Source organism: Ornithodoros turicata, chromosome 4 (assembly GCF_037126465.1).
Source record: "Ornithodoros turicata isolate Travis chromosome 4, ASM3712646v1, whole genome shotgun sequence".
Taxonomy (NCBI): domain Eukaryota; kingdom Metazoa; phylum Arthropoda; class Arachnida; order Ixodida; family Argasidae; genus Ornithodoros; species Ornithodoros turicata.
In genome coordinates, this window is record NC_088204.1 from 36,874,900 (window position 1) to 36,901,502 (window position 26,603).

Here is a 26,603-nt window from a genome sequence, read left to right on the forward strand (position 1 = left end):
GCAAGTGTATACAGAATTACAATAAATTGATATATCACTTTTTCCCCGATGAAATCAACCGCAATATGGTATATGCTGAAGGGCGGCCCTGAGGAGGGCACCAGGGAAGTCCTAGGCAATGTATTAATAAACTTTCGACAATTAACTTTTTAATTATGAAGGCTACGAAGTTGTCCCACTGAGAACTTCTGTTGCTTTTGTTCCTCTGACACCGTCGCCGTTTCCAGAACAAAAATCAGTTCGATGCGTCGTCCGCAAAAAAGCAATGTGAAGGAAAACTTTTTTTTCTGTTCAGTGCGCATCTTCAGAGACGCGTATTCCCTTCACCCCGAACGTGACACGGTGAAGGAGCAGGGCGGTACCCCCTAATGCGTCGTAGATAAGCTTGAACTTCCGGAAATAAACAAAAAAGACAAATGTACAAATAGGTGACGCTATCCCAACTGCCCGTATCTTGGGTTCCATTTACTGTTTTGTTTTAACCTTTTCGAGGACACAAAATGCGGTAGTGTGCTCCTTTACCCTTTCACATTGGGGGTGAAGGGGGTAGCTTTTATAATGAAAAAAGTTATTGTTGAAAGTTAATTTAGACATTGCCTTATGAGTTTGCTGGGGTACTCCCAAAGCGTGTCCTACTCAATATACAAAATTGCGTTAGGAAGAAGTGTTATACCTATTATTTAAAAGTATGTATACACTAAGCTGGGACGCCCTGTATATATTCCGCTTAATATCTGTAATATAACAATGGTTGTTTGTTTCAGTGTGAAATGATCAATGAAAGCGAACGGACCTCTGAAATTGACAGTCTAAAATTTGTGGCCAGTGTTATGATACGTCAAGTAGAATAGTCACTGCTCTCTTTTATTTCGCTCCTGTATGCCTCAGCTTTCGAACAACATAAATATATTGCTGGCTTGAAGATACGTTTGCGGTACATCAGGTAGGATTCTGTCCATCTAATTTCAGTTGATACAAGCACATTACTAGCCTTCAGAAATCATCACGTAGAGTAATTATCGCTCGCTATGATCCTGTTTCTCTGAGTTTGACTGCAATTTTGTAGCGGGTGTAAGAAACGATTTCTACAGTTACCAAGAAACGATACGTCAGGTAGAATAATTATTTCTCGCCAAGTTTTAATCAGATGAACACTAGCACACAATTTGTAGTGGTTGTGAGAAATGCTTATGACAGTAGATCTAGAATAATTACTGCTCGCTATGATTAGTATGACTTGTTCCAACATGTTAACAAACCTTGTTACACCTATCCATATTATGTGTTGGTTAAAAAGATCCTTTCATATGAGAGATGAGTTGGTTGAATTCAATTCCATTAGGATAACGAAAATGTGTTCGATTGTATTACTGTGTTTTCTATTCTTTGCATGGAGAAATACTAGCCTCCGGGGGTCAGTATGTCGGGAGATTTCAACGCATGCCGCTGTGTACGCCTTTCATTTGCTTGTCGACGCATGCCCGGTTGCGCAAGAAAAAAAGCAACAAGGGAGCAAAACATACCGCGTGACGAGGAACGCCACTGGGTGGGATAGTCTCCGCTTGCTTCTTGCTTGGGGCCCCTGGAGCGACGGTGTCGATAGAGGAGTATCGGTAGAAGGCGATAACGAGCCCCGGGAGCGATGCTTGCCAGTTTTGTTATTCCCATGTGCGCTTTTAACGACAGTGCGCTTGGTTTGTTGACTGTCGTTAGAGGTTAAGAGGTCTGGGAACGAGACGTCGCACTCTGAGCCAATACTGTAGTAGGAGGAGAATCACGTGGGATTCCCCTTCTTTTGGAAGCAGACGACGACGACGACGCGTTGACGAAGGAGAAGAAGTCTCACGCTTCTCGCTCAACGCATAATATGAAATTGTGTTGTAGTTCGTGATAGAGCACAGCAATTTATTCACGGGCATTTTGCTTACGACCTACACGCAATTGGAATCAGTGGGCAGAATTGGGCGCGATATTAAATTCCCAAATGGAGAAACGCAAGTTTTATGCAGACCTTTGTGTATTGCCACGAATCATCTTCGAGAAACTTCCAGGGCAGGCACGAAACGGTACATCTCGTCCCGGCGCGTGCTGAAAAAGAAACAAGAATATTCCAGACACATCGCCTGCTCTCTGGCAAATGCACGTGCTGTTTCTAGACTTTTCGGCGCGACGCTTAAATGTTTGTGCGCTCCAGGCTGGAGCATTCTTTCTTTGGACTCAGTTGTGTTCAGAGAGCTATCACTCCTGTGCTTTTACTACCAAGTAGTTTAATAAACCGTTTGCTGTTTATTCGACGGCTCGCCGGCCCATTTCGCTTCGTGACACGAATCATCTTCGAGAAACTTCCAGGGCACGCACGAAACGGTACATCTCATCCCGGCGCGTGCTGAAGAACAAACAAGGGGATTCCAGACACATCGTCTGCTCTCTGAAAACGGACGTGCTGTTTGCCAGAGAGCAGGAGATGTGTCTGGAATCATCGTTTCTTCTTCAGCACGCGCTGCGATGAGATGTACCATCTCGTGCCTGCCCTGGAAGTTTCTCGAAGATGATTCGCGGCATTGTCCCGTCCACGTCGACGTAAGACTCCCGGCTGGATGTCTTCGGTGACCATGCAGGGGCTATGGGCGTGGCAACAGGTTGCGCCACTTGGGTGCTGGTCTCCGCAGTCATCTTCTTGCGTTTAGGGAGTTCCAATTGGCCGAATTCTGCAGGCAGGCCAAGATGTCTTCGTCGCAGTTTGGTCTTCCAGGCCGTTGAACAAAGGATACCCTGCACCTCCAGCAGAAATGTCACGAAGCGAAATGGGCCGGCGAGCCGTCGAATAACCAGCAAACGGTTTATTAAAATATTTGGTAGCAAAAGCACAAGAGTGATAGCTCTCTGAACACAACTGAGTCCAAAGAAAGAATGCTCCAGCCTGTGGCGCACATGCATTCAAGCGTCGCGCCGAAAAGTCTAGAAACAGCACGTGCGTTTGCTAGAGAGCAGGCGATGTGTCTGGAATCTTCTTGTTTCTTCTTCAGCACGCGCCGGGATGAGATGTACCGTTTCGTGCCTGCCCTGGAAGATTCTCGAAGATGATTCGTGGCATTGCCCCCTCCGCAGGCGTGGCATCGTCTCGATGCCTTTTCTTTTTTTTTCGTCATGTTGTCTCCTTCGGGCCAGTCTACAGCGCTACCTGCTGTAGCACGGCTTGAGTCGAACGACGTGAACTATTTTAGTCCTCAGGGGTCGTCGAGAGGAAGCGCTGCCCTCGGGTACCACTTCGTAATCCAGGTCTCCAATGCGTCGAAGTACTTTGTAGGGACCGAAGTAGCGCTTGAGTAGCTTCTCGCTAAGGCCTCGTCGTCGAATCGGCGTCCAAACCCATACCAAATCGCCTGGACTGAAGCGTACGTCTCGACGGCGCAGATAATATCTTCTTTCATCGACGCGTTGCTGTTGACCAATGCGTAGTCTGGCCAGCTGGCGGGCTTCTTCTGCTCGCTGTGTGAAGTCCAGAGCGTCGTTTTCCTCATCACTGGGTTCGTGGGGAAGCATCGCGTCCAGCATAGTCGATGCGTCATGGCCGTGTGCGAGGCGGAACGGTGTGAACCCCGTTGTTTCCTGGACAGCCGTGTTATAGGCGAACGTGACGGAAGGCAGTATTTCGTCCCATGTCTTTTGCTCGACGTCGACGTACATCGAAATCATGTCGGCAAGGGTTTTGTTTAGGCGTTAGGTAAGCCCGGTGGATGGTACGCCGTTGTCCTCCGTTGGGCGGTGTTGCTGAGTCGAAGGATTTCTCGTGTTAACCCGCTTGTAAATGCCGTTCCCCTATGGGTGATTAAGGCCGTCGGAACTCCGTGCCGTAGTACGATGTTCTCGATGATCTCAATTCTGTTGCTGTACCCTGTGGAAGTGCCTTAGTCTCGGCATAGCGTGTCAGGTAGTCGGTGGCGACGATTATCCATTTCGTTTCGTGATATTTCTGGTGGCGGTGCGGGGCATCCTTTGTTCAACGGCCTGGAAGACCAACTGCGACGAAGCCGAAGACAGCTTGGCCTGCCTGCAGAATTCGGCCCATTGGAACCCCTAAACGCACCAGCACCCAAGTGGCGCAACCTGTTGCCACGCCCATACCCCTGCACGGTCACCGAAGGCATTCAGCGGGGAGTCTTACGACGACGTGGACGATTGGGTCGACCACTACGAGCGGATCGCCAGGTTCAACAACTGCAGTGACGACCAGAAGCTCGACAACGTCCATTTCTCCCTGGAAGGCACCGTGAAGACATGGTTGGAGAACCGGGAGACTTCGCTCACGTCCTGGGACGTCTTCAAAAGCAAACTCCGCGAGGCGTTCGCTGTTCAACAACGAGCTGAACGCGCTGAACAACTGCTCCAGAGACGGATCCAGCTGCCAAATGAAAGCGTTACTGGCTTCGTCGAAGATGTGTTGCGGCCCTTCCGGCGAGCTGACCCCAAAGCATCTGAGGAGAAGGTGGTTCAGCGACTCATGAGGGGGGTAAAAGAAGAAATTTTTCGCGCCCTGTCCCGGAATCCACCCGCCACGACCGACGCTTTTTTGGACGAAGCCGCCCGCATTGAGAGGGCCCTGCTCTCTCGCGCTACCGTCGACCAACGACACCAGGGCTACGAGGCTTTCTCCACGACCGCTGGCCTCGACGTCGGATCGCTCAGACAGCTGATTCGATAGGTGGTACGCGAAGAAGTACGAGCTCTCCTCTGTCCAGAGACGGCCCAAGACCCTTTGCCTTCGATCGGCGCAATCATCAAGGACGAGGTTCAGCAGGCAATCCAGACGTCGTCAACCGTCAACTCCGACGCCGAGGTACCGAGACCAACTTACGCCGCCGCTCTGAGACAGGTACCACCTACTCGTCCGCCGCACTACGGAAACCGTTGGACGCCTCCTCGGCCTGTCCAACCTACTCCGAGCGTCCCGTCACGCTCTCAGCCGTTTCTCAAAACGGACGTTTGGCGGACTCCCAACTTCCGGCCGCTTTGCTACCACTGCGGAGAGGCCAACCACGTCTATCGCCGATGCCTCTACCGACGCCTTGGTCTTCCCGGATTTTCACCCGACGCCCCCCGCCCTCAGCGCGGTAGTCGTCCAGCCGCAATTGTAGACTATCTACGGCAGCAGAATGCTTCTGCTGGCTCACGACGTGACCTGTCCCCGAGCGTCCCCCACCGCAGCATGTCGCCAGGAAGAGCACGTTCACAGTCACCGGCAAGACGACCTGTGTGGCGCAGCCCTAACCGGGAAAACTGAAGACTGCAGCTCCGGGAGGTGAAGCTGCGGACCGACGACAAGTTACAATTCCTCCAACTCGACGAACAGCAACGCAGCACCAACACGACGCTCGGAAAATTACCAATAACCTGAAAATACTCATCGACGGACATGAGATGATTCGTGGCAGTATTGTGCTCTGGACGTGTGTGATAGTGAGGAATTGCCTCCGCGTTGAAGCAGTTTCAATAAAGACGTTTCATTTGATCCAAACGCGTTGTCTCCCGATGTAAACACCGGCGCAAGCTGTGGCGGTGTCCATAAGTGCCACGCGAAGAAACTTGTGGCCACCTTGACAGTTCTCGCTCCGCTTAACGGCAGTATAACCCACTATAACGACAGGGTGGAGGCTGTCGTTTCCGTGAGCGACACCATCGCTTACGGGTGACGCGTTTGGAGCGCAGGGAATAGCAAATTCTCGTCGATACCGTTACGTTGCTTCACATACCACATGTTCTCGCTCCCGAACGACACGTTCGCGCTACCGACATGCATCCGATAAGGGCCCCAGGATACGTTATTCCCATGCGTGTGTGTGCGGTGGGCGAGGAAACGGTGATACAGGGACCTTATTCCGAGCTATGTCGGTTGCGCGAACGTGTCGCTCAGGAGCGACAGCACGTGGTATGTGACGCAACGTAACGCTAGCGACGATAATTTAGAATTCCCTGCGCCCCAAACGCGTCGCCCGTAAGCGACGGTGTCGCTCACGGGAACGAAAGCCTCCATCCTGTCGTTATGATGGGTCATACTGTCGTTAAGCGGAGCGAGAGCTGTCAAGGCGGCTGCAAGTTACTTCGCGTGGCTCCTAACAACAGCACCACGGTTGGCGTCGGTGTCTAGATCGGTCGACAACGCGTCTGTATCAAATGAAACGTCTCTATTGAAACTGCTTCACGGCGGACGCAATTCCTCACTATCATACATGTCCAGATTATCAGCACAATACTCAATGGTCTGTCTAAAGCTAACTGTGTGTCCGTTGTCCTCGTGTTTTTAGCGCTTTTATTCTGCCTGTCTAAAGCTTACATTTCTCCACCTGTCAACTGTCCTGACAATTCCTTCTCAGGGAATTTAATATCCCGACTAAGTGCGTGTAGATCGTCAGCAAAATGTCCGTGAATAAATTGCTGTGCTCTATCACGAACTGCACAAACAACAATTTCATACCATCCGTGCGTTGAGCGAGAAGCGCGAGGCTTCTTCTCCATCGTCGTCGTCGTCGTCGTCTGCTTCCAAAACAAGGCATTCCACCTGATTCTCCTCCAGTTACATTATTGGCCCAGAGTGCGGCATCTCGTTCCCAGACGTCTTAACCTCTAACGACAGTCGACAACCAAGCGCACTGTCGTTAAAAGCGACATGGGAATGCCAAAAGTGGCAGGTATCGCTCCCGGCGCTCGTTATCGCCTCCTACCGCTACTCCTCTATCGACGCCGTCGCTAGCGCTCGACAGCGGCTCGGAATAAGGCCCCAGTAATTATTAACAAGATGATGGAGAGGTAGCAAGCGAGCTGGTGGTATAGATCCATAACTTAAAAACCCCAGACTACGGGACAAAAAAACGACAACACAGACAAGGCCTCAACCTTGAGGTCTTGAGCTTGTCTGTGTTGTCGATTTTTTTTTGTCCCCTATCACTCTCATTGTCGTCCCTTTAACGTTGCTCTGAAAATGCCCTGACCGGTAATTCAGAAGTGACATATCAATTTCCTTAAGATGACACCCAGTTCATAAGTTATACGCAGGTAACTAACTTCAAAATGAAAGGGACGGTTTGGTCAGGGGCATTTAGATGTCACCTCTACAACGGGAGCTTGCGACGCACGTGATCCCCCCCCCCCTTTGTCTTCTTGTCAAGGCATGCATTTGTCGTTATGCGAAGTCATGTGGTGCGCGTCTGCATGAACAGCATTTGAAAAATTGTCGGTAACCGTGTGTTCACACGAGCGCCTTTTCTGACTGCGCAGCGACTGAAGGAGGAGAAGGAGATATCAGCGTAATCAACCAAGCATCCTACCATTCGGTAGCGGGCGGGGCTTATCGTACAGCAGAATCGAGGAAGCGCGCACGTTCTTATCTTATTTTTGGCGAGATATGAAAGAGCCTTGTGCAACATCACTGCGCTCGGCAGCTCCGTCCGTCAGAAAGAACCACGCGGATAGTTTGTTCGCGGGGCACAGAATCTGACGACTGACGCGCAGAGCCTTCCGGGAGGACGAAAAAAGAAAAAAGAAAGCCAACTTCTGTTGCCAATGTGACAAGCTCTTTTGTTTTTATCTAATACACCTGGTAGAGCAACACTCGATTTTGTGAAAACTTGTCCATGAGCAATACCGAAATGTACCACGGAAACATGCCATGTGAGAACAGATCGTTTTTGAAATGAAAAGGAGACCTGGATGCCGAAGCAACGGTATGTATGTACACCAAAGCACTTTTTCGGTCCCCATATTCACGGCGTAGTCGCTGTGTCAGTCAAGAACGCGTTAATTATTAATAACGAGTTGGCTGCATGCTCGCATTCCAAACCAAAAGGTATCGGCTCAGGATGCTGGTAGTTTCGTTTAAAAACGAGAAAATGCGTGAGCAGTCACGCCAGGTAAGCCAAAGGGGCTCAAAATTTAGTCCACGAGCCGGCCACTGCGGAGGTCGCGCATATTCATAGTTGTCTTGCATCATAAATTAACCGTGTAATTCTATAATATTTTAGGGCTGTAATTACACAAGCTTAGAGGTAGCACCCTATGTTCACCATCACATCTTGCAGTGCGCTCGCGGGAGGCCACTGTGTGCATACATTGTGTCCTTACAAGCATCAACGAGGACGAACAGGTGTAATAAACGGAGCCAGTTTTCCTCGGTTTCACTATTTTTGCGTGTTTGCCATCCATCACGGCCACAAAGTTTAGGAACTGCCACAGAGCTTCAAAGTAACGTGTTTTAAATCTGGATAAAGCTAGTGCTAAAAATGCAACATATTGACGAACTTACGTTATAGCGTCGCGCTTTGCCATAGCATTATTTCGTAATTATTCACTGGGGGAGCTTCTTATACAACGCAAAATGCAAAAGTGCGAATTCGTAAATTTCGTTTCGTCCCATAATTTTATATGTCTGGATGGGACGGTAACGTACCCCCCACCCCCCACCCCCAAAGGAAAAGAAAGGAAAATATCAGGAAAGATCATAAGGGTTGTTTGAGTGGGATGGGATCATTTCCAAGAAAGGTTCTTCTCCCGTTCTAATTGCACTACCAACGGTGCGGGTTCCTGGTGGTGAACTCTACCTCGCTATGCCACCGGTATATGCGATGAACGTTTTACTACAATGAGTAGTGTACGAAGGCAGTAGACACAAAAACATGGCCTGTCCAACGCCTAAAGCAATGGGGCCAATGAAACGCAGGAATTGGAAGCTCCCAGAGTAGGGGATGGTACCTGAAACATCCCATTTCTGCACTCTAAAACTGAACTTCAGGGCATAGCAGGCTATGATCCAACCATGGCCACGAGCGATAGGGTCATCGCTTCTCATTCAAAGAGAGAGGAGGGCGAACGGTTTTTGTGTCACTTATCATATATCTGAATCGACACAAGGGAGGGGGGTTATGGCAGGATCGGCTCGCCGTTGTTTTCCACAGAGAAGTCGGCGTCGTCACGACTTTAGCAAAAAGAAGAAAAGAAGCAAGCTGAATGGTATAGTAGTAGTATAGTAGTGGTAGATACAAGATCTTATAACAATGGGCCGCTCAGGTTACATGCGACACGCACACGCACGATAAGATATATCAGAAAACAATGGAAATCATGTATCGATAGTGTGAGCAATGGGTTCCCAGGTTTCAATAACATGCGCCGCCAGGATAAGGTAACGGTTAACTCAGGTAAACAATGAGAACTCACGTGTCGATAGTGTTTGATGGACACCTGGATGCACGTTTAATGGCATTTAATAACACGCAATGACATGTAATAACGCGCAATGACATGTAATAACACGCAAATGACATGTAATAACACACAAATGACATTTAATAACAAGCAATAACATCTGATGACGTTTAATAGTATTTTTCCGATCGGGTTGACGTCACGATCAGTCCGTCACCTAGTTTGGTTGCCGCGTCAGAGCGCCAGGTAGTTTTAGTTTCGGTTCCCACCAAGCGCCCTCTAGTTTTCAAGCTTTGGCCGTCTGTATTTTCGGTTTCGGTTTTAAATGAATGGACGCCAAGATTGATTGCGCCACGTGTAGTTCTGGTTCCACTTTCGAATTCCTAGGTGTTGCCAGATGCCCTCTGGCTTCAAGCTATTGACCGACTGTAATTTCGGTTTCAAACCGCAGCACGCTAGTTTCGCTGTGACAACGTCAACGCAGGTTTTTGAATGGTTACCAGATATCCCTCTAGTTTCAAGCTTTTGACCGTCTGTACTTTCGGTTTCATTTGACAAAAAAATGGATGCCGCGTCATAGCATGATTTTTCCCCCATGCTACTTTGATAAGTACACTCAAATAATCATGTATATCAGAGACCAGACAACACTGTATATATTCCTTTTTTATTTCAGCACATTATTTTACTACTCTTTTATTCAACTAACGAAAGATATGTTACAAATTACCAGAGTCTTGCTTAACTTCATCCTTGTACAGAAGCAATCTGCAAAAACAAAGGGAAAACGAAACATCCTGTGAATGCTCTTCTCAATCAGAACAACGTCTAGGATGACTGAAATCTCGATCAGGTGCCACGCAACAACAACAAGCAGCATTATCAAAGAATCGGTTAACGTTTTCCACTTTCCGAAATGTCTCTGATACTGTGTCATGCATTTGCATTGGAGTACGACGTTTGGATTTGTCACACGGTAAAGTAAATAACCCAGTGACAACAATCACTGTAAAGTAGAGGTGTTCTATACACACGCATTTCCAAACTTGTGTTGCGCATTGCGACAACAGCATACAACGAATCGAGAAGCATTGCATGACTACGTATTGCGGTTACCAGCTGTGATGGTTTCGAAATAAAAATAACAAAGAAAATGGCATAAAGACAAGAGGTATACTCACGTCCTTTCAAAGTTGCGTCGTCGATGAAGGTCTGATCGGTCTCAGTCGTCGACAGCTAGCTTATAAGACCCTTCATTTTTGTTTTATTTCAAGGGAAGGAAGGATCACGTGAATGCATCGTGGACAGCTTCTCCTTTCGCAGGAGCAGCATGTGAAATGCGATACCTCTTGCCGACGCGCTCTTTTTCTTCTTCTTTTGGTATGATAACACAACCGCGAAACACCCGTCTGGCTTTTTCCAAACGCTCTTTGGGAACACCAACCACACAAAAACAAAAAAAAAGAAAACGTTATCGCCCTCGCAAGATGCATTTTCGACTGGTGGTATACGCTGTCTGCCACGTACGAGCTTCCAGCAGTGAGTGTGCCACGTAAGAGCCAAGTGATGTGAGTATTTCAAACCATTCTTGTGTTACAGTGTATCTTATAGCTAAATGAAATGCTGGCATGTATTTGTTTTAAATTATTTTTATTGTTTCGCTCAGATAAGACAGCAGAGACATGGTAGCCGATTTCGAAAGAGTGATACCGTAACCGCTGTGCTTTCCATTCCCAATGAGTCTTGCAATATTGTACACATTGCCGGGACATCGTTCTATTACTTGCCTGGGTTCGAAGCTTATTTCACATAGCTTCGAGCACTCGAAGTTATAATAATTGTGCGTGACATTTGCTTCTTTCAAGCAATGCCATAGTTGACGTGTATCATTTTGCGACAGATTTACTCCGTATCTCGTCGGATGACCATTGCTGAGCCAAAGGCGTACGGCAGTTACTGCAGCTGGACATCGGTGGACGTAGATGTTATGGTCAATCTGAGTCATGGTAGTGCATTTTCCCTGTTTCAGTGCTGGTTTTGTAAGTTCTGTTGTAGCTACGAAAACGAACAGGGAAACAGCGCTCAGAAAGGACAAGGTGTAGCAGAACATCTCCGGGCATCTATTTACCATGACGACCTACAGTAAAATGAGACAACTCGCCATGGATTTCAATATTTATTGGTAAGCGTCTTTGGGTGACAACCTATTTTGCAACAGGTCAATTGTCATGTCGTTTATGTACACAGCCAGGTAATGGTAGCCGGTCTTCATTGCGTAGTACTTGATACATAGACTTTCGGCCACCAGTTGCATTACGTCGACGTCACGATCACCGTAATTGCTGAATATGGAGCTCATCTGTTTTCCCCATTCGGAGACCAGGTCGAACGGGTGGTCGGATAGGTGCTCACACTTCCTGTGTATCCTGGCATACATTGTTTTTGAAGACTCCCACACAGTCTTTTTCGCGGGAAGGTTCAGAGGCAGGGACTGGAACAGGGAAATGTCTCTGGATATCTTAAATGCTGCGACGAGCACTGCGTCATCCGTTGACTTCGATGAACCACATTCTAACATGTCATTCCAACAGGTATGAGGACGGCGACATTTTCCTTTGAGTTGATGATCCTGGGTAACGTCCCGCATGCCGCACACATCATCACCCGATTGGGACCAAGAATCGCCAGCGTTGGCTGGCTGTTCGACATCGGACCAGTGATCGCCAGTCATTTCGTCGTCGGTGGTGGCAGGTAGCTCTCCGGAACCCAAGTCCTTCTACGACTTCCAGAAGGTTGCAACAGGTACTGCACCTTTCCGTTCCGAACGCGTCTTTTTATAATGCGGTGGCCCTTTCCAGGCTGCACACGTGTTAATTCACTTGCATAAAATTGACCTTCAATAGGTTCTTCCTGCTGGTCACGTAAGAGATAGGTATTCGGGTAACCAATCTTGACTGCTCTCACCACAAAAATTTCACGCGTAAACGAACCAAGATAACTTTTGACTAACTGGTGTCTAGACTTTGCTATTCTGACAAGGTCGCCAACGCGAAAACGTGGCTTCTCTGGGGGTTTCCTCGGAGTATGATAGAGCTTTTGCCTACATAAATGTTCATTTTCTTTGTTGACATCCACAGGTCGTGCCGACAGAGTTCTATGAACACGATGATTATATGCTTTGACCCAGAGGCTGTAAAATTTTCAAGTACGATTTATGTCCCTGATATTCAAAAGCACGATAAAGTGGCGTCATAAGACTTCGAATAGATCGTTCTGCAATACTTGCTTTCGTATTTGAATTAGAGTGGAAGAGAGATATCCCTTTTGATTTTAAAAATGCTCCGACTGACTTATTGGTGAACTCTGTACCTCTGTCTGAATGAATCAGTCTCGGAGTCCCAATACGTCTAAAAGCGAGTCTCAGTCCACGTATAATTTCCGCTGCTCGTTTATTCTGCACAGGCACTACAGCAAGCATACGAGAAAATGCGTCGATACAAAACAAAAGATAGCGAAAACCCTTGTTGTATCTCGACAGTTTCTGAAGGTCTTTCAAATCTATTTGGAATATATCCTTCACACCCAAAACGATGGTCTTCCGGAACTGACGTGGTCGCTTAAGTTCTCTGAAGAGAGAGTACACATCACTGGTTTCCAGGAACTTGGCAACCTCCGCTGGCTTTTTACCGATCGCTCGTGCGAGTCGTTGAACACCACCTAGAGCACCAGGATGGTATACATCCACGTAAGCAGCCATTAGCACAATGTTCTTCCACGAACACGAAGTCCGTCGAAAGACAAGTAGGCATTTATAACGGCTGCAACGTCACCTTTGTACCAAGAGGGCGATCGATCGTGTAGTTCGTATTTTATAAGCTCGATGACGGAACTACTTGGAACAACGCGAGAATGACAGATAATCCTTCCCTCTTCATCTATCGCAAATACGGTCTTTAGCATCTGCAGAATGGCGAGGGCCTTCTTCCTGTGTCGTGCGGGAAAATGCGCCAGAATGTTTTCGTAACCACAAGCTAACCACAGTGTTCCTGTTGCGGTTCCAACGTGCTCAATACTGGTTCCATTCTCGAAGTCTCTTAGCCGCTCTTGTGATAACCGGAGAAATGCGTCGACGAGGTGTCTCAGGTGTGAACGTAGGACTACTGGTTGATGGCTCTGCAGTCTCCTTTTCAAGTCGAGATGGATGTACGATAAGTGTCGGTATATTTAGCTTGACCAATAGTGGTAGGATCCTCTCGAGATACGCGGGTCGCCACACATTTCGCGCTCTTGTGACCAAATAATAAACAAGGTCTACAACGTTGGTATTTGGTATTTGTTGACCATTGACAATGAGCTCAAACGTTTTACTATTCCAGCTGAGCACAGGCTTTAGTAAACGCAGTAATTGGCTTGCTCTCATCTTGTAGCCGCTGCTCATAAAATTAACGATGACATCTTCCTCCTCGTCCGCTTGAATCTGTGTCTGCTCTCTTGTCGACACCACAGGATTTGTCTTCTCACCTGCTGCACTAGGCTGTCTTAATGTGTTCGCGGGAGGATGCAATAGCTTGTGCAAGTACTGGGCGATCTCCTTGGCCTTGATATCATCAGGCGCCTGTTTATTCAATATCGACGGAATAGTGCTTTCCCGATAGGGAACAAGCTGGTATTTCTGCATTATTTAAATGCCGATTGCTTTTGCGATGCTTTTGCCCGCTAAACTTGAAACGAGACCTAACAAGGGTGGCCACAAAAATTGCAAAAACCCACCGGACTGATGAAGAATCCGTTTAACTTTCTTCACATCTGCACGGTCTTGCCTGGAAGCCAGTGTCCTAATGGGTGTTGCAAAAGGCTGCAATTGCTTTATAACTTTCGGCGGTACGTCGATGTTTCCTTTGCAGAGGTTCATACAAATCTCCCTGATTGTTCGTAGCTGTTCCCTCCTGGCATGTTGAATCAGGTTGTAACGATCTTCCCGTGTCTTTGCTTCAGCGATCATACGAAGGAAACAAATGTGTTTGTTAAGCCTTTCCATGACCTGTATACGATCTGTCTGTGATCATCCGGGGAAATGTTGGTCCACACGTTATAGTGATCGTTGCTCTGTTGAGACAAGTCGATAACTAAGTATGAGTATGGTTTCTGACAGGCATCTTTATATATCGCGGGCAACAAATCATTTCGCCCGAAAACCTGCCTGGACAGCATACGCAGCTGGTCTGTAGTGGGTGGTGAACGAAATAAAACGAGAGCCGTGCTATTGAATTGTATTGTGCGATACAAAGGGTCGTTGACGAACAGGTATTGCGAGATGAACACAGCCGTGATTGACAGGCGGTGACACCCAGCGATATAAAATTTGCAGATTTCTTTGAGTCTTTGCCGGTCAGCTAAACAGTCGTCAAATATAAATAATGAGTGGCTATAATTCTCCGGATCTGCAGGGATGTCTTGACTGAAATTTACTTCAGGAAGGGTATCGAATACTGGCTGCTTATAAAGATAGATATACCATATTTGCTTGAACGGTTTGTCAAAGAGGGCAGCTCTGTGTTTAATTAGTCGTGCCACGAAGGTGGATTTCCCACTTTGACTAGCCCCTGAAATTGACACCGAGGCAGGCGTCACGAACCTAAAAGGTGCTATCACTGTCATTTCGTGCAAGGGAATGAAGTCTGGTCAAGATACGTTTCGTTAGATAAACAAGTCCGTGCTTGCAAAGTGCAGGGAAAAAAAGCAAACTGCAAAGGTAGGTTCGACTGCAGAGTTGACGATGTAAAAAAAAAAAGAAGACTCCTCAAGGTTGCCATGCTGGCAACTTCTTATATAAGAACTGTCTGACGCTCAGCTCCTTCACTCTCGAACCTCCTTCTGAGGAGGTATGGTGTTCAGAATGATGAAATATTTTGCAGTGTTCTAACATGTGCTCCTTTTGTTTTCAGCCGGTCCAACGTGTCCGAAGGATCATCGTCGCCATCATTGCATCAGTGTACAAGTAAGCATCATGTCTTCGTCGATCTTGCATAAACTTGACAAGCTAAAGAAATGTGGAGAGTTTCAAAAAATGGCAACAATTCCTAAAAACATCAAGCATGATGTGGTTGATGTTAACAAAATTGAAACGAGGTATGGCGAGGCAGTCTCCGTGGAAATTATGAAGGATCACGAGCACGTAAAGGTGTTCCTTCCAGCTCGGTTTCATAAACTAAGCACTCAAGACACCGAAGACATGAGGAACACGAGCGGACTCTGGATGGAGAAGAAAGAGCGAGTTGGAAAAGACGGGAAACGTCTTCTTTCGCCAGACATCGTGTTCGGTCAATCCGAATAAAAAAAGAAAAAGAAATGGTGACATGCCACCTTTGTCCTCCGGCCGATCGGCAGCACTACACAACAGCTCTGGGACTTCAAATTCATCTGGCTAACGTTCATAACCTTGCAACACCCTGTATCCCATTTTGTGAGACACTCTGTACGCTCCGCAACTATACCAAGCGCTATGAGCTTCATCTACATGACAGAGACGACGACGGGCAGGATGTCAGCACATTCTTTCATGAAAACGGACGTTACCTTGCAGTGTACTTCGACATTTCGGATTTCCGTTACGCTTTTATGTTTTGCTGAAGGCGGAACTCGGTCGACATACGCCTGAGGATGAGATCATATTTGTCACTCAATTTATTCCTTCGAGTGTGCATACGCTGTGGTCGGAACGAGACGTAGAACGTGCTGTCATTGAAGTAGGCACTGAAGTCACCAACAATTGAGAAAAGCTTGAAATGCAAGGATCGGGATTTTTCTTATTTCGAATTCACGCCTGCATTCTTCATGTCGGTCGTCTCGCACCACAGCTCATTGGATGTGCCGACTTTGAATTGCCAAACGAATTGAAAAAAAAGTGTCGGTGTCTTCTGAGTGTCGACCTTCACGAGGATAGTGAACAGAACATGTGTTTCGCATTTTGCGTACTTGCCGGTCTACATCCTGCAAAGGGTTCTTACAGACGCAGAGCTTCATCCTACAGGTCATACCTGTCCCAATATGTATTTCCAGAGACATTTCCTGTAGTGTTCCCGAAAGATGTAGAAATGTTTGAAAAGCAGAACGATGTGAGCATTAACGTGTACGGTTATGACAAAGATGAAAATTATGTTTACCCGATTAAGGTTGTCGACGACCAGTGCAAGAAGCATGACGACCTACTGCTGATTGACTTCCATTTTGTACTCATTACTAATTTCAATGCTTTGTTCACACCCAGTGGCGTATCTAGAGCTACCTGCGCCCATGGCAACATGGTTAACATGATGTCCTTGGGGATGCGTTTTCGTGTGGTCCGCACTAGGTTTCACACTACAACCTCTCTAATGGCGGGTGCTTTAGATCATTTATGAATGTGCCAGGTTGAGTGCCCGACCTGGCACATTCACACCCGACCACATAATGGCGCCCCTGTTCACCTGGCGCCCATGGCACCTGTCCACACCTGCCACACCCTAGATACGCCACTGTTCACACCACCTGGTTATTTTCACTGCAAACGGTGTACGATGGGTTTCACCACCCCGGGTGTACTCGCCGATCATCTACTAATGTGTAAACAACAAAAAGTGTCCAAGACTATTTTTCCAAAGAAGGGTGAGACACTGTCGTTTGCCGGAGAGCATTTGATGTCGGAAGTTCCCTTCTACTGTGTATACGACTTTGAGAGTGTACTATCACCGTGTTCGGGAGGCAGGAATGTCTACGAGGAACACATCCCTTCATCCTTCTGTCTCCTCGTCATACGCTCGTGCGATTCGTATGTCTATGAAGAAACATGTTTACCGTGGTGCAGACTGCGTTTCCGTTTTCATGGAACTATTGCGTAATTTGCATGATGAGCTGTATGCGATGTTGCACGAGACTGTGCCCTTGCAAATGACCCCAGGTGACGAACTCGAACATTCTGAAGCCACTCACTGTAACATCTGTAAAGAACCATTCACTAAGAAGCAGAAAGTGCGAGACCATGATCACGTAAGTGGAGAATTTCGCCAATCATTGTGTCAGGGATGTAATCTGAAACTGCGGATACCACGGAAAGTGCCCATCATTGCGCATAATGCCAATTATGACCTCGGATTCATAGTAGCTCATCTGCACCTGCTTCGGAAGACAGACATCAGTGTGATAGCTTCCAGTTGTCAAAAGTTTAGGCTATAGACATTGGTGTGTTCCGCTTCATAGACTCGTTAAGCTTCCTCAATGCTAGTCTCGACACATTGACGAAAAATCTATGCGACAAAGGTGAATCTAACTTCAGGTGTCTGCGTCAGTTTTTCGCAGAGGAGGACTACTTCAAGTTGGTTGTACGTAAGGGGGTTTTCTGTTATAACTATGTTACCTCTTTTGAACGTTACGACGAGCCCTGTTTCCCATCACGTGACCAGTTCTTTAACCAACTGAGCGGATCGGAAGTGAGCGAGGAAGATTACCGCCATGCGCAAAACGTGTTTGAAAAATTTCAACTGAAGAGCCTGGGCGAGTACTCGGATTTGTACCTTCTGACGGACGCATTGCTTCTGGCAGACGTGTTTCAAAACATCCGAATATGGGCGTTGGAGACGCACAAAATTGAACCACTTCATTTCGTGTCACTCCCACGACTAAGCATGTCTTGCGCACTAAAAATGAGCCAGATTAATCTGGATTTAATCCACGATCCCGATGCCTATCTGTTAATTGAACGTGGCCTGCGTGGTGGTATGACCCAGTGTTCAACGCGAATGGCCACTGCAAATGTCCCAGGGACAGAGCAGTACGATCCCGAAAAGCCAAAGACCATAATTCATTACATGGACATAAATGGACTCTATGGCACAGTGATGCGTGAACCACTACCATTCGGAGGCTTTGAATGGCTGTCACCCGAAGAGGTTGCAGGTTTAGATGTAACCCTTGTTGCAGATTATGCAGACGTTAGTTATTTTTTAGAGGTAGACCTGGCCTACGTACAAGAGCTCCACGATTTCCCGCTCGATACCCACGATAAAGATTTCCCGCTCGCGCCCGAAAAAATGAGCGTCCCGTATGAGTTGCTTTCGGATTATCAGAAAGACCTGATGAAAAAATTTAACCTCCCACAGCATGATATAGAACCGAAATTACTCCTTACATTGCTTGACAACAAGAAGTATTTCCTTCATTATCGCAGTCTAAAGTTGTACCTACAGTTGGGTCTTCGGCTCGAGAAAATTCACCGGGTGCTCAGGTTCAAACAAAAACCATTCCTGCGATCCTATGTTGACTTCCATCACGAACTACGTAAGCAGGCAACCAATACCTTCGAACGTAACCTGTACAAGTGTTTAAACTCCGTATATGGGAAAACATGTATGAATGTACGAAAGTTCGTCGACTGCCGCTTAGCAACTTCCGAGGAGCAAGTGTTGAGATTCTTGCGTAAGTCGAACCTCAAACAATTCAGGGCTCTAAGCTCTAACGTAGTCTTGTTTCAGTTCGCTCAATCAATAGTCCGTATGTGACAGCCTCTGTACCTGGGGTTCACTATTCTCGAGCTGTCTAAAGTCATGATGTATGACTTTTATTATAACAACTTGCTTCGGGTAGCCCTGGACACAAGGCTCTTGTATATGTACACAGATTCTTATATCGTGATGCTGAGCGATGAGAAGGCCCTTGCGGAGCTCGCCGATACCCACCTTGATACATCTGGTCATTCTTGTGATGACTCGATGTATTCTACGAAAAACAAGATGGTGCTAGGAAAATTTAAGAACGAAATGCCCCACGACCACATCCTAGGGTTCTGTTGCTTGAAACCAAAGCTCTATGCACTAGACCTCCATAGTAAAAGACGATACAATCGTGCTAAGGGGGTGAAACAATGTGAAGCCCAGAAGTTGCATTATTCAATGTACATAGACTCTCTTAAGCTTGGTGAAGTGTACAAAGTTTGTCAGAACCTCATTGTGCGCAAGGAAAATATAAATAAAAGTGTATGTGTTACGAAAGTAGCTTTAAATCCCCTAGACACAAAGCGTTTCATTTGCGAGGATGGTATCCACACGTTACCCTTTGGGTACGCATCCAATGGAAAGATGTAGACAGTTTTTATGCATATGTTACCCTACCTGGCTGTTGTTGTTGTAATGCTGTTGTTTTTTATATATAAGATTGTGCCTGTAACGACATGGAAATAAATACAATTTTATTGTGTCAAAGTACACTGCAACATGACATGTTGTCTGTCTTTCTTGGGAATTGCTTGCGTACAAGGACGGGTACCAGCTTGTCGTTCAGTGTGAAGTTTGTTGACGAAAATCTCTGAGTGCACTCTCGGAGCGAGAATCCACAAGCCAACATGCTGCCTACATACAGGCAGTAGAGGCCACATGTAGCTGATCCATAGCCTGAAGTATTTTCTTGTTATAGTAAAATGACCTGGTAGGATGAATGAATTGGTAGAATTCTTTGTAGACGGGCTGAATGCCGTAACTATCAAAATACGTAACCACATTGTCACCAGAAACATAAGTCATGGTCCAGTGTTCACCGTTACTGCTCCTTGGAGCTGTGTTAATCACATAAATCCCGGGTATGGCTTCCTGTCTTACGATTTCATTGCATGCAAAGGTTCCCCGAAACAGTTCTCTGGTGCAGTAGTGTCTACTGAATGCCGCATAGAACTGCCACTCCTCCATGTTTATTTTTCAGACAAATTTCACTCGTCTACCTTTGTTGATTTCTAGCACACGAGGTGTTTTGGATACAAACAACACCGTAACTGCTTCTGTTAGATTGGCAGGAAACATTAGGGTCAGACGAACGTTGGCTTGAACAACAGGACAAAGGGCATTCACTTCTGCATCTGGAGCCAGATGGTAATAAAGCATAAATGTCTCTTTTGCATACGCAGCTGGAGCTATTGGTATATCCTTGCGTTTTAGTTTGTGAAGCAGGTGTATATAGGCTTTGGAATAGATGTCTCGTTGGAAGTCGAACTCATCCGTGTACTGTTGTCCACCAACGTCCAGTAGTGCTCGTTTTAGTTTGAAGTTCTCAAGCTTGAATGGGTTTCGTGGTCTTCTACCTTGGTAGGCATCGCTCCTGACCATCAATACTGTTAACTTGGAGGGAACTCGCTCGCTGTACAAGTCGTCAAATATCACCTGAGATTGGTTAGGGGCGATGGTTTTGTACTTAATTTCCAGTCCTCGGAGAAGGTATACTGCAGGTGTTGTTTGAAGTCTTCGTTCTATACCAACAAGTATACTCGGCGATAACTGAACACGTCGGAGGTAGAGCACGATACGTGAAAATTCGACAGTGTGCTTTTCTGTTGAACCATCAGCTTGCAAGAGACGAAAATCGTCCGACGCTTGACGTAGCACAACTCTTATGTCGATTCCGTTAAGAATGAGCTTCTGTTGTTGACATATGTCGCTGAAGATTGGGCTGTACATGTCACACAGTGCCGATCCTTTGGTTCGCTTGTAACGAGCGAAAACTCCTTTTGAATCAGATGTGGGAGTATATACCTCACTCGTACCTAAAGGGTCTGGCTCGTATAACATTGCTGAAAGGGTGTGTGTCTGAGTTACATTGTTGGCATTCGTAATGATGTCCAAGTAGGAACGGTAACCATAATGTTCGAAACTCGAAACCAAGGTTGAATTCAGGTAGATATGTACGTGTTGGAACAAGGATGAACCAAACGCTTGGACAGGTATGACTGCACCAGGTGTTGTTGAAGTGCTTGTTGTAGTTACCGCTGGATCTCAATTCTTTCGAATGATCTTGCACTGAATATGCAAAAAGCTGGACTGAAGATCAAAGAAGCCTCCACCGAGTCCCGGAACATTGTACTCGATCACTCCGCTTGATGTCGGAGCAGATACTGGGAAAAACTCGACGTATTCAGACTTCTCCAAAGCAAAGTTTGTAGGTGGAAGAGAGAAGAGTTCCAGCTGATTTGTAGTACACAGACAGGAATCTTTGTGCACTACTGCAATAGACATTTTTTTTTCTGTCAAGTAAAGAAGTCTGATTTCCTCCGCTTCTCCGCAGGTCGAGCTTTTTTAACGGCCTTGCGTTTTCTTCATTCCCTGTGAGTCTCTGAAGTACCTCGTCACGAGTTTTATGCACTGTGCGGTCTACTCCTTTCTTGACGACTTCTCGAAATGATGCTCCTTGCTGGACTTCCTCGGCTATATGTCTTCCAGTATCAAGGAGCTTTCTTCCAACGTATGGCGCTACCTTCTTGGTCAGTATGGGCAAGAAACCCCTCAATACGTCACCAAATATGCCTCCTCCAATCTGATAAAGCTCGGGAGCAGAATAGTGTGGTACATGCTCTCGCTTTCCTGCACGAAAATGTGCTATGCAACATGGCGGGTTTGTTATATACATTTACGTAGGTGGATCGTCAACCCGACACGTCCAGAACCAGAAATGAATGGAATGAAATCACCTATCTCGTTTGCCAACTCGATTTGAATGGTTGTCAATTCCTTCGCAGACACATATTTATAGTAGAGGTTTGTGAATAAATAAGACATCACATCATTCCTACCCTGGACTCTGAACGGTATCGACCGAAGAAGTGGTGCTGTCACGTCACCCACAAATTCGTTCTCGATGACATCACAGTATATGAAAATATAGTTTTGAGCAGGGAATAGACACACGTCTCGTTCGGCGACTGCATAACTTGAGAAAGTTGTCCTCTTTCCGAAGCCCAACATCAAAGCCAAATAAGGATGAAAGGTCACATAGCCATCGTTCATGCGTTCCAGGTGACAAATTCCGTTGTATGGGTTACATACGAGGAGACGAGCATCTTGCGACAAATGAAGTTTTGTTCGATAGGCATGGTTAATGGAATTAACGAGGTCCATCCCCGATTCGTAGTAGCCTTCTGGAACTTAATACTTTACCGTTCGTGAACGATAGGTAACTATGTTAATCGTTTCTTCCGTATCCACCTGGTACTTGAGTAGCTTCACGGGTGACCCTCTGTCCAACTCTCCACAGCCGATTATCTTTTCAGCCATGCCAAGCTTAGCGGCAAGGGTTGCGCTCATTTCCAATCCATAGTTCAGAGGAAGTTGTATCTCGACCGCTACCACGTATAATTCTTGTCTTATTCTGCAAATGTTTTGCTAAAAATTGTCTCAAAGGCAAGAGAATATTTTCATTAGCGTTGAACTTGACCTTCTCTGTTGCTTCAATCGTTGAACCAAGGAATGTCGTTTCCGATATACTATTGACTGTGTCAGTTACATTTTTAATCGCAAAAGGGATGTTGATTTCTGTTAAAGCGGCCTCCCACCTACCCTCTAACTTCTGTGGATGGGCTAGCTTTGCTCGGAACTTGCTCATTGTGTTGTCGGGAAACACATCCAAAGATGCATTTGAGAGCAGGTTTACATAGAACTGGTCAACCATGTTTTTTTTTCTTTTTCTGATGAAATTTCTACGCGTACGCTTAATTTATATCACCAGAAAATGCGTTGACGTTGTCACAGCGAAACTAGCGTGCTGTGGTTTGAAACGGAAATTACAGTCGGTCAATAGCTTGAAATCAGAGGGCATCTGGCAACACCTAGGAATTCGAAACTGAAACCAGAACTACACATAGCATGCGCAACTTCCTACAACGGAACTACACGAGCAACCAAGCTTGGCGTCCATTCATTTAAAACCGAAACCGAAACTACAGACGGCCAAAGCTTGAAAACTAGAGGGCGCTTGGTGGGAACCGAAACCAAAACTACCTGGCGCTCTGACGCGGCAACCAAACTAGGTGACGGACTGATCGTGACGTCAACCCGATCGGAAAAATACTATTAAACGTCATCAGATGTTATTGCTTGTTATTAAATGTCATTTGTGTGTTATTACATGTCATTTGCGTGTTCTTACATGTCATTGCGCGTTATTCATTAAACGTGCATCCAGGTGCCCATCAAACACTATCGACACGTGAGTTCCCATTGTTTACCTGAGTTAACCGTTACCTTATCCTGGCGGAGCATGTTATTGAAACCTGGGAACCCATTGTTCACACTATCGATACATGATTTCCATTGTTTTCTGATATATCTTATCGTGCGTGTGCGTGTCGCATGTAACCTGAGCGGCCCATTGTTATAAGATCTTTTATATACCACTACTGGATTGGGTGCGTAGAGGGTGCATGAGTTCGTCAGGGGGAGCAAACTGTTAGATAGGTCTTGGAGCAAGACCTGCCTTCTGCAGAAAGAGGACAAGGAGGAGGACAAGGCTATGCGAAGCAGAATGTATTCAAAAGCGGCCGCATCCATTCTCAAAACCTTGCGGTAGGTGCATGGGTCCTCGTCTCGTAGCTCCCGTAGAAGGCTATTTTGCAGACCGCACACCCACACCCACCCAGGCTATTTTGCACACCCATTCTTTCGTTCATATCTTCCTTAGCCACTTCTTTTCATGGCAGCATTCACTATCGTCAATGAGAAGAGCGAAAGCCACCAATTTTCGCTTTCTGTCGTCCATAGCGTACCAAGCGCCGTGCACATAAAATTAATGCAGCAACCTTCAACCGCAGCGCGAACGTTATCCCCGGCATCTGAGCTCACAGCACATTGGAACACTATATCTGTATAGGCATTCCAGAGGGGCGTAGCCTCAGCGCCTTATCATTTACCCTCTCGCTCCTTCAGTCGCTGCGCCGTCAGAAAACACGCTCGTGTGAATACACGGTTAGTTGCGTGTTTCGCGCATCAATTGGCAAACAGTTTTTACCTAGCAGTTTATCCGCTGTTCTAGCCATTACAACACCGCGCTCACAGCTATCAGGTAAGCATTACTCGTTATGCGTTGTTGAGAAAGACATCGCCACATGTCTGTTTCAGGCGTCCACGCCATGCCGGTGACAAACACAGACATTCACGCATTCGCCGTGGCATGTGCAGTGCCGACTGTCCATGTCCTGGCTAGTTTATGGACGTTGATGAAGCCGGCAACGCCAAAAGGACATTGTGTTGCTAGTGAGACAATGAGTTTTGACTATACCATCCTCCAAATGTAGGAGCTCGCAAAAGGTCTGTGGCTGTGATTGTGATCAATTTCAGTTCATCCATCCGAGTTCTGTGTAGTTTTCACAATTTTGTGATATGTATATCACTTGATAATATATTCTTGGATCAACTTAATTGTGCCTTTTCTTATTGTTGTCGCAACAAACGAGAAGGCAATGCTGGCAGCACTGTGTGCAGCGGAATTCTTCAAAAAAATGCCTTGGCGGAACAATTCGGCACCAGTGACCACAGACCAGGAAACTCTCGTTTTGGAAGGCTCCCCACGTTGAAACGGGCTGATGGATGCGCGTGTGTTGGTGCTGACTATTTTTGTATGAAAAATTTTCAAAATTACAAGATTTGTGTGAGAGGGCCATTGGTCGGGTGCATCAGTTTAAAACATGCACCAGCGACATTCTCTCTATTCATTCTTTTTTTTTTTCGAGACGAAGAATGTTATCGACGCCCACTTCTCTTCGTCATGGTTAACACACTCTATCACACTCGCGAAAGAATCATTAAGAATGCCATAGATTATTTTACTGCTATTGTTTTAATACTTATTATTTATGTACCGGCTTCTACAACCGCCTTAGGGTCGATTCACACGATGCAACTTTAGTTGCGCGCAACCAGGTTGCGCCACCAAGTTGCACCGTGTGAACGCGAAGTTCTGGTTGCGCAACTCAAGTTGCAGGAGTTGCAGAGCCGATCGCTTCACGAGCGATTTCTCCTGCAACTCTAGCTGCAACCTGTCAATCACACGGCTCCGCCTTGCAAGCGCGACCAATCAGGAAGACTTCCATGTGTCAGTTATTGCAGCGGCAGTACGCGAGACGATGAAATTATCATTAACCAGTGGAAATTATGCAAAATTATCCAACTCGCAACGGATTGAACTCGTAACGAGCAGAAGTCGCAGTGCGGTTGGACGAAAATGATGACAATGATGTTTTTCGCGCCATCTGGCGAGCTCGGTAACAACTACGGCATTCCGAGTTGCTCGCCGTATGAAAGGGACCGTTTTGGTGCAACTTCGGTTGCGTGCAACTATAGCGGAAACCGAGTTGCAGCAAAAAGTTGCATCGTGTGAATCAACCCTTAGTGAAGGTACTATTTGGCAACCTTCGTGTATTCACGTTCAAGTTTTCAGGAGTTCCCAGTTTGAAGTTTGCATTGTTGTACTAGTGAGTTGTACATGCTGCCCATCCATTGGCCGGTATGCCAAGTGAACTAACCAACAAGGTAATGGTTGAGGAAATGTTTACCGGTGCCAAATTGTTCGGCAATCGGATTCGTTTTGTTTTTTCTGGGAACATACTCTACGGCTTATATCCAAAATCTGTATACAGCTCCCGTTACACTCCACAACAACACTGAGTCTCGTCCCCAAGCACAATCAGAGCCATCTTGGCAGTGCTTGGGAAATATTAATTAAACAGGATCCCTGGGTCTTGCCAGCTAAAGCTCCTGTTTAAATAATATTCGCAACCGCCGCAAAGATGGCTCTGATAGTGCTTGATAGACTCAGTGTTATTTTGGAGTGTAACGGGAGCTGTATACAGATTTTGAATAGGCAATATAGAAGGATTATCTCACAGGGTACAAACAGCCTGCTAAATAAAGGCTACAAAAATGAGAGAGGAGGAAAGGTATATTTTAGAGGAAAAAGTCCCCTAAATGTAAAGGTTATTTTGATAGTTTTAGAGGTGATCATGTAGCCTTCCTTCAGGAGAAAACAAAAGGTAACAGCTAGCACTTCTAAATACAGAAAATTTTTGCCCATGTTTTTTTGCCTTTAAATAAAGGGGACGACATTGAGTATGTACTCTCGGGTTTTTAAGTTATGGAGCACGAATTATTACTGGTGCCACCTACCGCCGCATATACACTGTTAGAAAAATCTATACCTTTTAGGGTATAAATCGCCCGTGCAATAACTCGTACCTTTTAGGGTATAAACTTATACCCTCCGGAAAGGTATATATAGTTTATACCCTAGTGGAGGTATATAGTTTATACCTTTTCTTCACATAACCTGTACCTCTGCAGACGTATATTCTAATCTAGTTTGCGACAAAATTTTAGGAGAGGGAGTTGAAATAACATTTGATGAGAAGAAAAGCGTTTTTCTTTTTTTTCTTTTTCACCACGCTCACACATGCAAACTATTTGAGAGTAACGCTCGAGTACACCACACGAATGGCTCATATAAAAAGAAATATAAAATAAAGTAATATACAAAAAGAAAAGGTTCAAAGAGGAATACCCGTTGCGCGAGCTTGGCAGTTTGGATCGATCAAATCCAGATATCGACACCTAAAGGACAACAAATACTGA

The 26,603-nt window shown here is 46.2% G+C and overlaps 1 protein-coding gene across 1 annotated transcript in view; it reads right to left on the reverse strand.

Annotated features, from left to right (window-relative positions):
* The window catches only part of LOC135393004 (uncharacterized), a 204,616-nt gene that overhangs the window by 103,837 nt on the left and 74,176 nt on the right, over positions 1-26,603 (reverse strand). The gene's annotated exons all lie outside the window — the stretch shown is intronic.